This window comes from Ipomoea triloba, chromosome 16 (genome assembly GCF_003576645.1).
Source record: "Ipomoea triloba cultivar NCNSP0323 chromosome 16, ASM357664v1".
NCBI lineage: Eukaryota > Viridiplantae > Streptophyta > Magnoliopsida > Solanales > Convolvulaceae > Ipomoea > Ipomoea triloba.
In genome coordinates, this window is record NC_044931.1 from 12,946,507 (window position 1) to 12,955,007 (window position 8,501).

Here is an 8,501-nt window from a genome sequence, read left to right on the forward strand (position 1 = left end):
TGCATTAGTGCTGGTATGATCGCATCCGTCACGTACTGCGCGCAAAATGTACTTGACCCTCTCTCTCCGCGCAACTTCTCTCGCTTAGCGGTTTAAAAGGATAGTACCCTTAGCGAGCGGTCCAGCGGTTTAAAAGAAAGATTAAAAAGAGGGTGGGGGATGCAACACGAGGACTTCCCAGGGGGTCACCCATCCTAGTACTACTCTCGCCCAAGCACGCTTAACTTCGGAGTTCTGATGGGATCCGGTGCATTAGTGCTGGTATGATCGCATCCGTCACGTACTGCGCGCAAAATGTACTTGACCCTCTCTCTCCGCGCAACTTCTCTCGCTTAGCGGTTTAAAAGGATAGTACCCTTAGCGAGCGGTCCAGCGGTTTAAAAGAAAGATTAAAAAGAGGGTGGGGGATGCAACACGAGGACTTCCCAGGGGGTCACCCATCCTAGTACTACTCTCGCCCAAGCACGCTTAACTTCGGAGTTCTGATGGGATCCGGTGCATTAGTGCTGGTATGATCGCATCCGTCACGTACTGCGCGCAAAATGTACTTGACCCTCTCTCTCCGCGCAACTTCTCTCGCTTAGCGGTTTAGCGGTTTAAAAGGATAGTACCCTTAGCGAGCGGTCCAGCGGTTTAAAAGAAAGATTAAAAAGAGGGTGGGGGATGCAACACGAGGACTTCCCAGGGGGTCACCCATCCTAGTACTACTCTCGCCCAAGCACGCTTAACTTCGGAGTTCTGATGGGATCCGGTGCATTAGTGCTGGTATGATCGCATCCGTCACGTACTGCGCGCAAAATGTACTTGACCCTCTCTCTCCGCGCAACTTCTCTCGCTTAGCGGTTTAGCGGTTTAAAAGGATAGTACCCTTAGCGAGCGGTCCAGCGGTTTAAAAGAAAGATTAAAAAGAGGGTGGGGGATGCAACACGAGGACTTCCCAGGGGGTCACCCATCCTAGTACTACTCTCGCCCAAGCACGCTTAACTTCGGAGTTCTGATGGGATCCGGTGCATTAGTGCTGGTATGATCGCATCCGTCACGTACTGCGCGCAAAATGTACTTGACCCTCTCTCTCCGCGCAACTTCTCTCGCTTAGCGGTTTAGCGGTTTAAAAGGATAGTACCCTTAGCGAGCGGTCCAGCGGTTTAAAAGAAAGATTAAAAAGAGGGTGGGGGATGCAACACGAGGACTTCCCAGGGGGTCACCCATCCTAGTACTACTCTCGCCCAAGCACGCTTAACTTCGGAGTTCTGATGGGATCCGGTGCATTAGTGCTGGTATGATCGCATCCGTCACGTACTGCGCGCAAAATGTACTTGACCCTCTCTCTCCGCGCAACTTCTCTCGCTTAGCGGTTTAGCGGTTTAAAAGGATAGTACCCTTAGCGAGCGGTCCAGCGGTTTAAAAGAAAGATTAAAAAGAGGGTGGGGGATGCAACACGAGGACTTCCCAGGGGGTCACCCATCCTAGTACTACTCTCGCCCAAGCACGCTTAACTTCGGAGTTCTGATGGGATCCGGTGCATTAGTGCTGGTATGATCGCATCCGTCACGTACTGCGCGCAAAATGTACTTGACCCTCTCTCTCCGCGCAACTTCTCTCGCTTAGCGGTTTAGCGGTTTAAAAGGATAGTACCCTTAGCGAGCGGTCCAGCGGTTTAAAAGAAAGATTAAAAAGAGGGTGGGGGATGCAACACGAGGACTTCCCAGGGGGTCACCCATCCTAGTACTACTCTCGCCCAAGCACGCTTAACTTCGGAGTTCTGATGGGATCCGGTGCATTAGTGCTGGTATGATCGCATCCGTCACGTACTGCGCGCAAAATGTACTTGACCCTCTCTCTCCGCGCAACTTCTCTCGCTTAGCGGTTTAGCGGTTTAAAAGGATAGTACCCTTAGCGAGCGGTCCAGCGGTTTAAAAGAAAGATTAAAAAGAGGGTGGGGGATGCAACACGAGGACTTCCCAGGGGGTCACCCATCCTAGTACTACTCTCGCCCAAGCACGCTTAACTTCGGAGTTCTGATGGGATCCGGTGCATTAGTGCTGGTATGATCGCATCCGTCACGTACTGCGCGCAAAATGTACTTGACCCTCTCTCTCCGCGCAACTTCTCTCGCTTAGCGGTTTAGCGGTTTAAAAGGATAGTACCCTTAGCGAGCGGTCCAGCGGTTTAAAAGAAAGATTAAAAAGAGGGTGGGGGATGCAACACGAGGACTTCCCAGGGGGTCACCCATCCTAGTACTACTCTCGCCCAAGCACGCTTAACTTCGGAGTTCTGATGGGATCCGGTGCATTAGTGCTGGTATGATCGCATCCGTCACGTACTGCGCGCAAAATGTACTTGACCCTCTCTCTCCGCGCAACTTCTCTCGCTTAGCGGTTTAGCGGTTTAAAAGGATAGTACCCTTAGCGAGCGGTCCAGCGGTTTAAAAGAAAGATTAAAAAGAGGGTGGGGGATGCAACACGAGGACTTCCCAGGGGGTCACCCATCCTAGTACTACTCTCGCCCAAGCACGCTTAACTTCGGAGTTCTGATGGGATCCGGTGCATTAGTGCTGGTATGATCGCATCCGTCACGTACTGCGCGCAAAATGTACTTGACCCTCTCTCTCCGCGCAACTTCTCTCGCTTAGCGGTTTAGCGGTTTAAAAGGATAGTACCCTTAGCGAGCGGTCCAGCGGTTTAAAAGAAAGATTAAAAAGAGGGTGGGGGATGCAACACGAGGACTTCCCAGGGGGTCACCCATCCTAGTACTACTCTCGCCCAAGCACGCTTAACTTCGGAGTTCTGATGGGATCCGGTGCATTAGTGCTGGTATGATCGCATCCGTCACGTACTGCGCGCAAAATGTACTTGACCCTCTCTCTCCGCGCAACTTCTCTCGCTTAGCGGTTTAGCGGTTTAAAAGGATAGTACCCTTAGCGAGCGGTCCAGCGGTTTAAAAGAAAGATTAAAAAGAGGGTGGGGGATGCAACACGAGGACTTCCCAGGGGGTCACCCATCCTAGTACTACTCTCGCCCAAGCACGCTTAACTTCGGAGTTCTGATGGGATCCGGTGCATTAGTGCTGGTATGATCGCATCCGTCACGTACTGCGCGCAAAATGTACTTGACCCTCTCTCTCCGCGCAACTTCTCTCGCTTAGCGGTTTAGCGGTTTAAAAGGATAGTACCCTTAGCGAGCGGTCCAGCGGTTTAAAAGAAAGATTAAAAAGAGGGTGGGGGATGCAACACGAGGACTTCCCAGGGGGTCACCCATCCTAGTACTACTCTCGCCCAAGCACGCTTAACTTCGGAGTTCTGATGGGATCCGGTGCATTAGTGCTGGTATGATCGCATCCGTCACGTACTGCGCGCAAAATGTACTTGACCCTCTCTCTCCGCGCAACTTCTCTCGCTTAGCGGTTTAGCGGTTTAAAAGGATAGTACCCTTAGCGAGCGGTCCAGCGGTTTAAAAGAAAGATTAAAAAGAGGGTGGGGGATGCAACACGAGGACTTCCCAGGGGGTCACCCATCCTAGTACTACTCTCGCCCAAGCACGCTTAACTTCGGAGTTCTGATGGGATCCGGTGCATTAGTGCTGGTATGATCGCATCCGTCACGTACTGCGCGCAAAATGTACTTGACCCTCTCTCTCCGCGCAACTTCTCTCGCTTAGCGGTTTAGCGGTTTAAAAGGATAGTACCCTTAGCGAGCGGTCCAGCGGTTTAAAAGAAAGATTAAAAAGAGGGTGGGGGATGCAACACGAGGACTTCCCAGGGGGTCACCCATCCTAGTACTACTCTCGCCCAAGCACGCTTAACTTCGGAGTTCTGATGGGATCCGGTGCATTAGTGCTGGTATGATCGCATCCGTCACGTACTGCGCGCAAAATGTACTTGACCCTCTCTCTCCGCGCAACTTCTCTCGCTTAGCGGTTTAGCGGTTTAAAAGGATAGTACCCTTAGCGAGCGGTCCAGCGGTTTAAAAGAAAGATTAAAAAGAGGGTGGGGGATGCAACACGAGGACTTCCCAGGGGGTCACCCATCCTAGTACTACTCTCGCCCAAGCACGCTTAACTTCGGAGTTCTGATGGGATCCGGTGCATTAGTGCTGGTATGATCGCATCCGTCACGTACTGCGCGCAAAATGTACTTGACCCTCTCTCTCCGCGCAACTTCTCTCGCTTAGCGGTTTAGCGGTTTAAAAGGATAGTACCCTTAGCGAGCGGTCCAGCGGTTTAAAAGAAAGATTAAAAAGAGGGTGGGGGATGCAACACGAGGACTTCCCAGGGGGTCACCCATCCTAGTACTACTCTCGCCCAAGCACGCTTAACTTCGGAGTTCTGATGGGATCCGGTGCATTAGTGCTGGTATGATCGCATCCGTCACGTACTGCGCGCAAAATGTACTTGACCCTCTCTCTCCGCGCAACTTCTCTCGCTTAGCGGTTTAGCGGTTTAAAAGGATAGTACCCTTAGCGAGCGGTCCAGCGGTTTAAAAGAAAGATTAAAAAGAGGGTGGGGGATGCAACACGAGGACTTCCCAGGGGGTCACCCATCCTAGTACTACTCTCGCCCAAGCACGCTTAACTTCGGAGTTCTGATGGGATCCGGTGCATTAGTGCTGGTATGATCGCATCCGTCACGTACTGCGCGCAAAATGTACTTGACCCTCTCTCTCCGCGCAACTTCTCTCGCTTAGCGGTTTAGCGGTTTAAAAGGATAGTACCCTTAGCGAGCGGTCCAGCGGTTTAAAAGAAAGATTAAAAAGAGGGTGGGGGATGCAACACGAGGACTTCCCAGGGGGTCACCCATCCTAGTACTACTCTCGCCCAAGCACGCTTAACTTCGGAGTTCTGATGGGATCCGGTGCATTAGTGCTGGTATGATCGCATCCGTCACGTACTGCGCGCAAAATGTACTTGACCCTCTCTCTCCGCGCAACTTCTCTCGCTTAGCGGTTTAGCGGTTTAAAAGGATAGTACCCTTAGCGAGCGGTCCAGCGGTTTAAAAGAAAGATTAAAAAGAGGGTGGGGGATGCAACACGAGGACTTCCCAGGGGGTCACCCATCCTAGTACTACTCTCGCCCAAGCACGCTTAACTTCGGAGTTCTGATGGGATCCGGTGCATTAGTGCTGGTATGATCGCATCCGTCACGTACTGCGCGCAAAATGTACTTGACCCTCTCTCTCCGCGCAACTTCTCTCGCTTAGCGGTTTAGCGGTTTAAAAGGATAGTACCCTTAGCGAGCGGTCCAGCGGTTTAAAAGAAAGATTAAAAAGAGGGTGGGGGATGCAACACGAGGACTTCCCAGGGGGTCACCCATCCTAGTACTACTCTCGCCCAAGCACGCTTAACTTCGGAGTTCTGATGGGATCCGGTGCATTAGTGCTGGTATGATCGCATCCGTCACGTACTGCGCGCAAAATGTACTTGACCCTCTCTCTCCGCGCAACTTCTCTCGCTTAGCGGTTTAGCGGTTTAAAAGGATAGTACCCTTAGCGAGCGGTCCAGCGGTTTAAAAGAAAGATTAAAAAGAGGGTGGGGGATGCAACACGAGGACTTCCCAGGGGGTCACCCATCCTAGTACTACTCTCGCCCAAGCACGCTTAACTTCGGAGTTCTGATGGGATCCGGTGCATTAGTGCTGGTATGATCGCATCCGTCACGTACTGCGCGCAAAATGTACTTGACCCTCTCTCTCCGCGCAACTTCTCTCGCTTAGCGGTTTAGCGGTTTAAAAGGATAGTACCCTTAGCGAGCGGTCCAGCGGTTTAAAAGAAAGATTAAAAAGAGGGTGGGGGATGCAACACGAGGACTTCCCAGGGGGTCACCCATCCTAGTACTACTCTCGCCCAAGCACGCTTAACTTCGGAGTTCTGATGGGATCCGGTGCATTAGTGCTGGTATGATCGCATCCGTCACGTACTGCGCGCAAAATGTACTTGACCCTCTCTCTCCGCGCAACTTCTCTCGCTTAGCGGTTTAGCGGTTTAAAAGGATAGTACCCTTAGCGAGCGGTCCAGCGGTTTAAAAGAAAGATTAAAAAGAGGGTGGGGGATGCAACACGAGGACTTCCCAGGGGGTCACCCATCCTAGTACTACTCTCGCCCAAGCACGCTTAACTTCGGAGTTCTGATGGGATCCGGTGCATTAGTGCTGGTATGATCGCATCCGTCACGTACTGCGCGCAAAATGTACTTGACCCTCTCTCTCCGCGCAACTTCTCTCGCTTAGCGGTTTAGCGGTTTAAAAGGATAGTACCCTTAGCGAGCGGTCCAGCGGTTTAAAAGAAAGATTAAAAAGAGGGTGGGGGATGCAACACGAGGACTTCCCAGGGGGTCACCCATCCTAGTACTACTCTCGCCCAAGCACGCTTAACTTCGGAGTTCTGATGGGATCCGGTGCATTAGTGCTGGTATGATCGCATCCGTCACGTACTGCGCGCAAAATGTACTTGACCCTCTCTCTCCGCGCAACTTCTCTCGCTTAGCGGTTTAGCGGTTTAAAAGGATAGTACCCTTAGCGAGCGGTCCAGCGGTTTAAAAGAAAGATTAAAAAGAGGGTGGGGGATGCAACACGAGGACTTCCCAGGGGGTCACCCATCCTAGTACTACTCTCGCCCAAGCACGCTTAACTTCGGAGTTCTGATGGGATCCGGTGCATTAGTGCTGGTATGATCGCATCCGTCACGTACTGCGCGCAAAATGTACTTGACCCTCTCTCTCCGCGCAACTTCTCTCGCTTAGCGGTTTAGCGGTTTAAAAGGATAGTACCCTTAGCGAGCGGTCCAGCGGTTTAAAAGAAAGATTAAAAAGAGGGTGGGGGATGCAACACGAGGACTTCCCAGGGGGTCACCCATCCTAGTACTACTCTCGCCCAAGCACGCTTAACTTCGGAGTTCTGATGGGATCCGGTGCATTAGTGCTGGTATGATCGCATCCGTCACGTACTGCGCGCAAAATGTACTTGACCCTCTCTCTCCGCGCAACTTCTCTCGCTTAGCGGTTTAGCGGTTTAAAAGGATAGTACCCTTAGCGAGCGGTCCAGCGGTTTAAAAGAAAGATTAAAAAGAGGGTGGGGGATGCAACACGAGGACTTCCCAGGGGGTCACCCATCCTAGTACTACTCTCGCCCAAGCACGCTTAACTTCGGAGTTCTGATGGGATCCGGTGCATTAGTGCTGGTATGATCGCATCCGTCACGTACTGCGCGCAAAATGTACTTGACCCTCTCTCTCCGCGCAACTTCTCTCGCTTAGCGGTTTAGCGGTTTAAAAGGATAGTACCCTTAGCGAGCGGTCCAGCGGTTTAAAAGAAAGATTAAAAAGAGGGTGGGGGATGCAACACGAGGACTTCCCAGGGGGTCACCCATCCTAGTACTACTCTCGCCCAAGCACGCTTAACTTCGGAGTTCTGATGGGATCCGGTGCATTAGTGCTGGTATGATCGCATCCGTCACGTACTGCGCGCAAAATGTACTTGACCCTCTCTCTCCGCGCAACTTCTCTCGCTTAGCGGTTTAGCGGTTTAAAAGGATAGTACCCTTAGCGAGCGGTCCAGCGGTTTAAAAGAAAGATTAAAAAGAGGGTGGGGGATGCAACACGAGGACTTCCCAGGGGGTCACCCATCCTAGTACTACTCTCGCCCAAGCACGCTTAACTTCGGAGTTCTGATGGGATCCGGTGCATTAGTGCTGGTATGATCGCATCCGTCACGTACTGCGCGCAAAATGTACTTGACCCTCTCTCTCCGCGCAACTTCTCTCGCTTAGCGGTTTAGCGGTTTAAAAGGATAGTACCCTTAGCGAGCGGTCCAGCGGTTTAAAAGAAAGATTAAAAAGAGGGTGGGGGATGCAACACGAGGACTTCCCAGGGGGTCACCCATCCTAGTACTACTCTCGCCCAAGCACGCTTAACTTCGGAGTTCTGATGGGATCCGGTGCATTAGTGCTGGTATGATCGCATCCGTCACGTACTGCGCGCAAAATGTACTTGACCCTCTCTCTCCGCGCAACTTCTCTCGCTTAGCGGTTTAGCGGTTTAAAAGGATAGTACCCTTAGCGAGCGGTCCAGCGGTTTAAAAGAAAGATTAAAAAGAGGGTGGGGGATGCAACACGAGGACTTCCCAGGGGGTCACCCATCCTAGTACTACTCTCGCCCAAGCACGCTTAACTTCGGAGTTCTGATGGGATCCGGTGCATTAGTGCTGGTATGATCGCATCCGTCACGTACTGCGCGCAAAATGTACTTGACCCTCTCTCTCCGCGCAACTTCTCTCGCTTAGCGGTTTAGCGGTTTAAAAGGATAGTACCCTTAGCGAGCGGTCCAGCGGTTTAAAAGAAAGATTAAAAAGAGGGTGGGGGATGCAACACGAGGACTTCCCAGGGGGTCACCCATCCTAGTACTACTCTCACCCAAGCACGATTAACTTCGGAGTTCTGATAGGATCCGGTGCATTAGTGCTGGTATGATCGCATCCGTCACGTACTGCGCGCAAAATGTACTTGACCCTCTCTCTCCG

General features: G+C 51.9%; 33 non-coding genes across 33 annotated transcripts; all 33 read right to left on the reverse strand.

Moving 5' to 3' along the window:
- Positions 1 to 156: 156 nt before the first annotated feature.
- On the reverse strand, positions 157 to 275 carry LOC116009317. The gene has a single exon (XR_004096588.1). It is a non-coding gene; the product is annotated as a 5S ribosomal RNA (ribosomal RNA).
- A 129-nt stretch (positions 276 to 404) lies between these two features.
- On the reverse strand, positions 405 to 523 carry LOC116009319. Its single transcript, XR_004096589.1, has one exon. It is a non-coding gene; the product is annotated as a 5S ribosomal RNA (ribosomal RNA).
- Positions 524 to 660: 137 nt separating this feature from the next.
- LOC116009320 lies at positions 661 to 779 on the reverse strand. The gene has a single exon (XR_004096590.1). It is a non-coding gene; the product is annotated as a 5S ribosomal RNA (ribosomal RNA).
- Positions 780 to 916: 137 nt separating this feature from the next.
- On the reverse strand, positions 917 to 1,035 carry LOC116009321. Its single transcript, XR_004096591.1, has one exon. It is a non-coding gene; the product is annotated as a 5S ribosomal RNA (ribosomal RNA).
- Positions 1,036 to 1,172: 137 nt separating this feature from the next.
- On the reverse strand, positions 1,173 to 1,291 carry LOC116009322. Its single transcript, XR_004096592.1, has one exon. It is a non-coding gene; the product is annotated as a 5S ribosomal RNA (ribosomal RNA).
- Positions 1,292 to 1,428: 137 nt separating this feature from the next.
- On the reverse strand, positions 1,429 to 1,547 carry LOC116009323. Its single transcript, XR_004096593.1, has one exon. It is a non-coding gene; the product is annotated as a 5S ribosomal RNA (ribosomal RNA).
- A 137-nt stretch (positions 1,548 to 1,684) lies between these two features.
- LOC116009324 lies at positions 1,685 to 1,803 on the reverse strand. Its single transcript, XR_004096594.1, has one exon. It is a non-coding gene; the product is annotated as a 5S ribosomal RNA (ribosomal RNA).
- Positions 1,804 to 1,940: 137 nt separating this feature from the next.
- On the reverse strand, positions 1,941 to 2,059 carry LOC116009325. Its single transcript, XR_004096595.1, has one exon. It is a non-coding gene; the product is annotated as a 5S ribosomal RNA (ribosomal RNA).
- Positions 2,060 to 2,196: 137 nt separating this feature from the next.
- Positions 2,197 to 2,315, reverse strand: LOC116009326. Its single transcript, XR_004096596.1, has one exon. It is a non-coding gene; the product is annotated as a 5S ribosomal RNA (ribosomal RNA).
- A 137-nt stretch (positions 2,316 to 2,452) lies between these two features.
- On the reverse strand, positions 2,453 to 2,571 carry LOC116009327. Its single transcript, XR_004096597.1, has one exon. It is a non-coding gene; the product is annotated as a 5S ribosomal RNA (ribosomal RNA).
- Positions 2,572 to 2,708: 137 nt separating this feature from the next.
- LOC116009329 lies at positions 2,709 to 2,827 on the reverse strand. Its single transcript, XR_004096599.1, has one exon. It is a non-coding gene; the product is annotated as a 5S ribosomal RNA (ribosomal RNA).
- A 137-nt stretch (positions 2,828 to 2,964) lies between these two features.
- On the reverse strand, positions 2,965 to 3,083 carry LOC116009330. The gene has a single exon (XR_004096600.1). It is a non-coding gene; the product is annotated as a 5S ribosomal RNA (ribosomal RNA).
- A 137-nt stretch (positions 3,084 to 3,220) lies between these two features.
- LOC116009331 lies at positions 3,221 to 3,339 on the reverse strand. Its single transcript, XR_004096601.1, has one exon. It is a non-coding gene; the product is annotated as a 5S ribosomal RNA (ribosomal RNA).
- A 137-nt stretch (positions 3,340 to 3,476) lies between these two features.
- LOC116009332 lies at positions 3,477 to 3,595 on the reverse strand. Its single transcript, XR_004096602.1, has one exon. It is a non-coding gene; the product is annotated as a 5S ribosomal RNA (ribosomal RNA).
- Positions 3,596 to 3,732: 137 nt separating this feature from the next.
- On the reverse strand, positions 3,733 to 3,851 carry LOC116009333. The gene has a single exon (XR_004096603.1). It is a non-coding gene; the product is annotated as a 5S ribosomal RNA (ribosomal RNA).
- Positions 3,852 to 3,988: 137 nt separating this feature from the next.
- Positions 3,989 to 4,107, reverse strand: LOC116009335. Its single transcript, XR_004096604.1, has one exon. It is a non-coding gene; the product is annotated as a 5S ribosomal RNA (ribosomal RNA).
- Positions 4,108 to 4,244: 137 nt separating this feature from the next.
- Positions 4,245 to 4,363, reverse strand: LOC116009336. The gene has a single exon (XR_004096605.1). It is a non-coding gene; the product is annotated as a 5S ribosomal RNA (ribosomal RNA).
- Positions 4,364 to 4,500: 137 nt separating this feature from the next.
- Positions 4,501 to 4,619, reverse strand: LOC116009337. Its single transcript, XR_004096606.1, has one exon. It is a non-coding gene; the product is annotated as a 5S ribosomal RNA (ribosomal RNA).
- A 137-nt stretch (positions 4,620 to 4,756) lies between these two features.
- On the reverse strand, positions 4,757 to 4,875 carry LOC116009338. Its single transcript, XR_004096607.1, has one exon. It is a non-coding gene; the product is annotated as a 5S ribosomal RNA (ribosomal RNA).
- A 137-nt stretch (positions 4,876 to 5,012) lies between these two features.
- Positions 5,013 to 5,131, reverse strand: LOC116009339. The gene has a single exon (XR_004096608.1). It is a non-coding gene; the product is annotated as a 5S ribosomal RNA (ribosomal RNA).
- A 137-nt stretch (positions 5,132 to 5,268) lies between these two features.
- On the reverse strand, positions 5,269 to 5,387 carry LOC116009341. Its single transcript, XR_004096610.1, has one exon. It is a non-coding gene; the product is annotated as a 5S ribosomal RNA (ribosomal RNA).
- A 137-nt stretch (positions 5,388 to 5,524) lies between these two features.
- Positions 5,525 to 5,643, reverse strand: LOC116009342. Its single transcript, XR_004096611.1, has one exon. It is a non-coding gene; the product is annotated as a 5S ribosomal RNA (ribosomal RNA).
- A 137-nt stretch (positions 5,644 to 5,780) lies between these two features.
- On the reverse strand, positions 5,781 to 5,899 carry LOC116009343. Its single transcript, XR_004096612.1, has one exon. It is a non-coding gene; the product is annotated as a 5S ribosomal RNA (ribosomal RNA).
- Positions 5,900 to 6,036: 137 nt separating this feature from the next.
- LOC116009344 lies at positions 6,037 to 6,155 on the reverse strand. The gene has a single exon (XR_004096613.1). It is a non-coding gene; the product is annotated as a 5S ribosomal RNA (ribosomal RNA).
- A 137-nt stretch (positions 6,156 to 6,292) lies between these two features.
- Positions 6,293 to 6,411, reverse strand: LOC116009345. The gene has a single exon (XR_004096614.1). It is a non-coding gene; the product is annotated as a 5S ribosomal RNA (ribosomal RNA).
- A 137-nt stretch (positions 6,412 to 6,548) lies between these two features.
- Positions 6,549 to 6,667, reverse strand: LOC116009346. The gene has a single exon (XR_004096615.1). It is a non-coding gene; the product is annotated as a 5S ribosomal RNA (ribosomal RNA).
- A 137-nt stretch (positions 6,668 to 6,804) lies between these two features.
- LOC116009347 lies at positions 6,805 to 6,923 on the reverse strand. Its single transcript, XR_004096616.1, has one exon. It is a non-coding gene; the product is annotated as a 5S ribosomal RNA (ribosomal RNA).
- Positions 6,924 to 7,060: 137 nt separating this feature from the next.
- On the reverse strand, positions 7,061 to 7,179 carry LOC116009348. Its single transcript, XR_004096617.1, has one exon. It is a non-coding gene; the product is annotated as a 5S ribosomal RNA (ribosomal RNA).
- A 137-nt stretch (positions 7,180 to 7,316) lies between these two features.
- LOC116009349 lies at positions 7,317 to 7,435 on the reverse strand. The gene has a single exon (XR_004096618.1). It is a non-coding gene; the product is annotated as a 5S ribosomal RNA (ribosomal RNA).
- A 137-nt stretch (positions 7,436 to 7,572) lies between these two features.
- On the reverse strand, positions 7,573 to 7,691 carry LOC116009351. The gene has a single exon (XR_004096619.1). It is a non-coding gene; the product is annotated as a 5S ribosomal RNA (ribosomal RNA).
- A 137-nt stretch (positions 7,692 to 7,828) lies between these two features.
- Positions 7,829 to 7,947, reverse strand: LOC116009353. Its single transcript, XR_004096621.1, has one exon. It is a non-coding gene; the product is annotated as a 5S ribosomal RNA (ribosomal RNA).
- Positions 7,948 to 8,084: 137 nt separating this feature from the next.
- Positions 8,085 to 8,203, reverse strand: LOC116009354. The gene has a single exon (XR_004096622.1). It is a non-coding gene; the product is annotated as a 5S ribosomal RNA (ribosomal RNA).
- Positions 8,204 to 8,340: 137 nt separating this feature from the next.
- LOC116008530 lies at positions 8,341 to 8,459 on the reverse strand. Its single transcript, XR_004095906.1, has one exon. It is a non-coding gene; the product is annotated as a 5S ribosomal RNA (ribosomal RNA).
- Between the last annotated feature and the right edge of the window lie 42 nt (positions 8,460 to 8,501).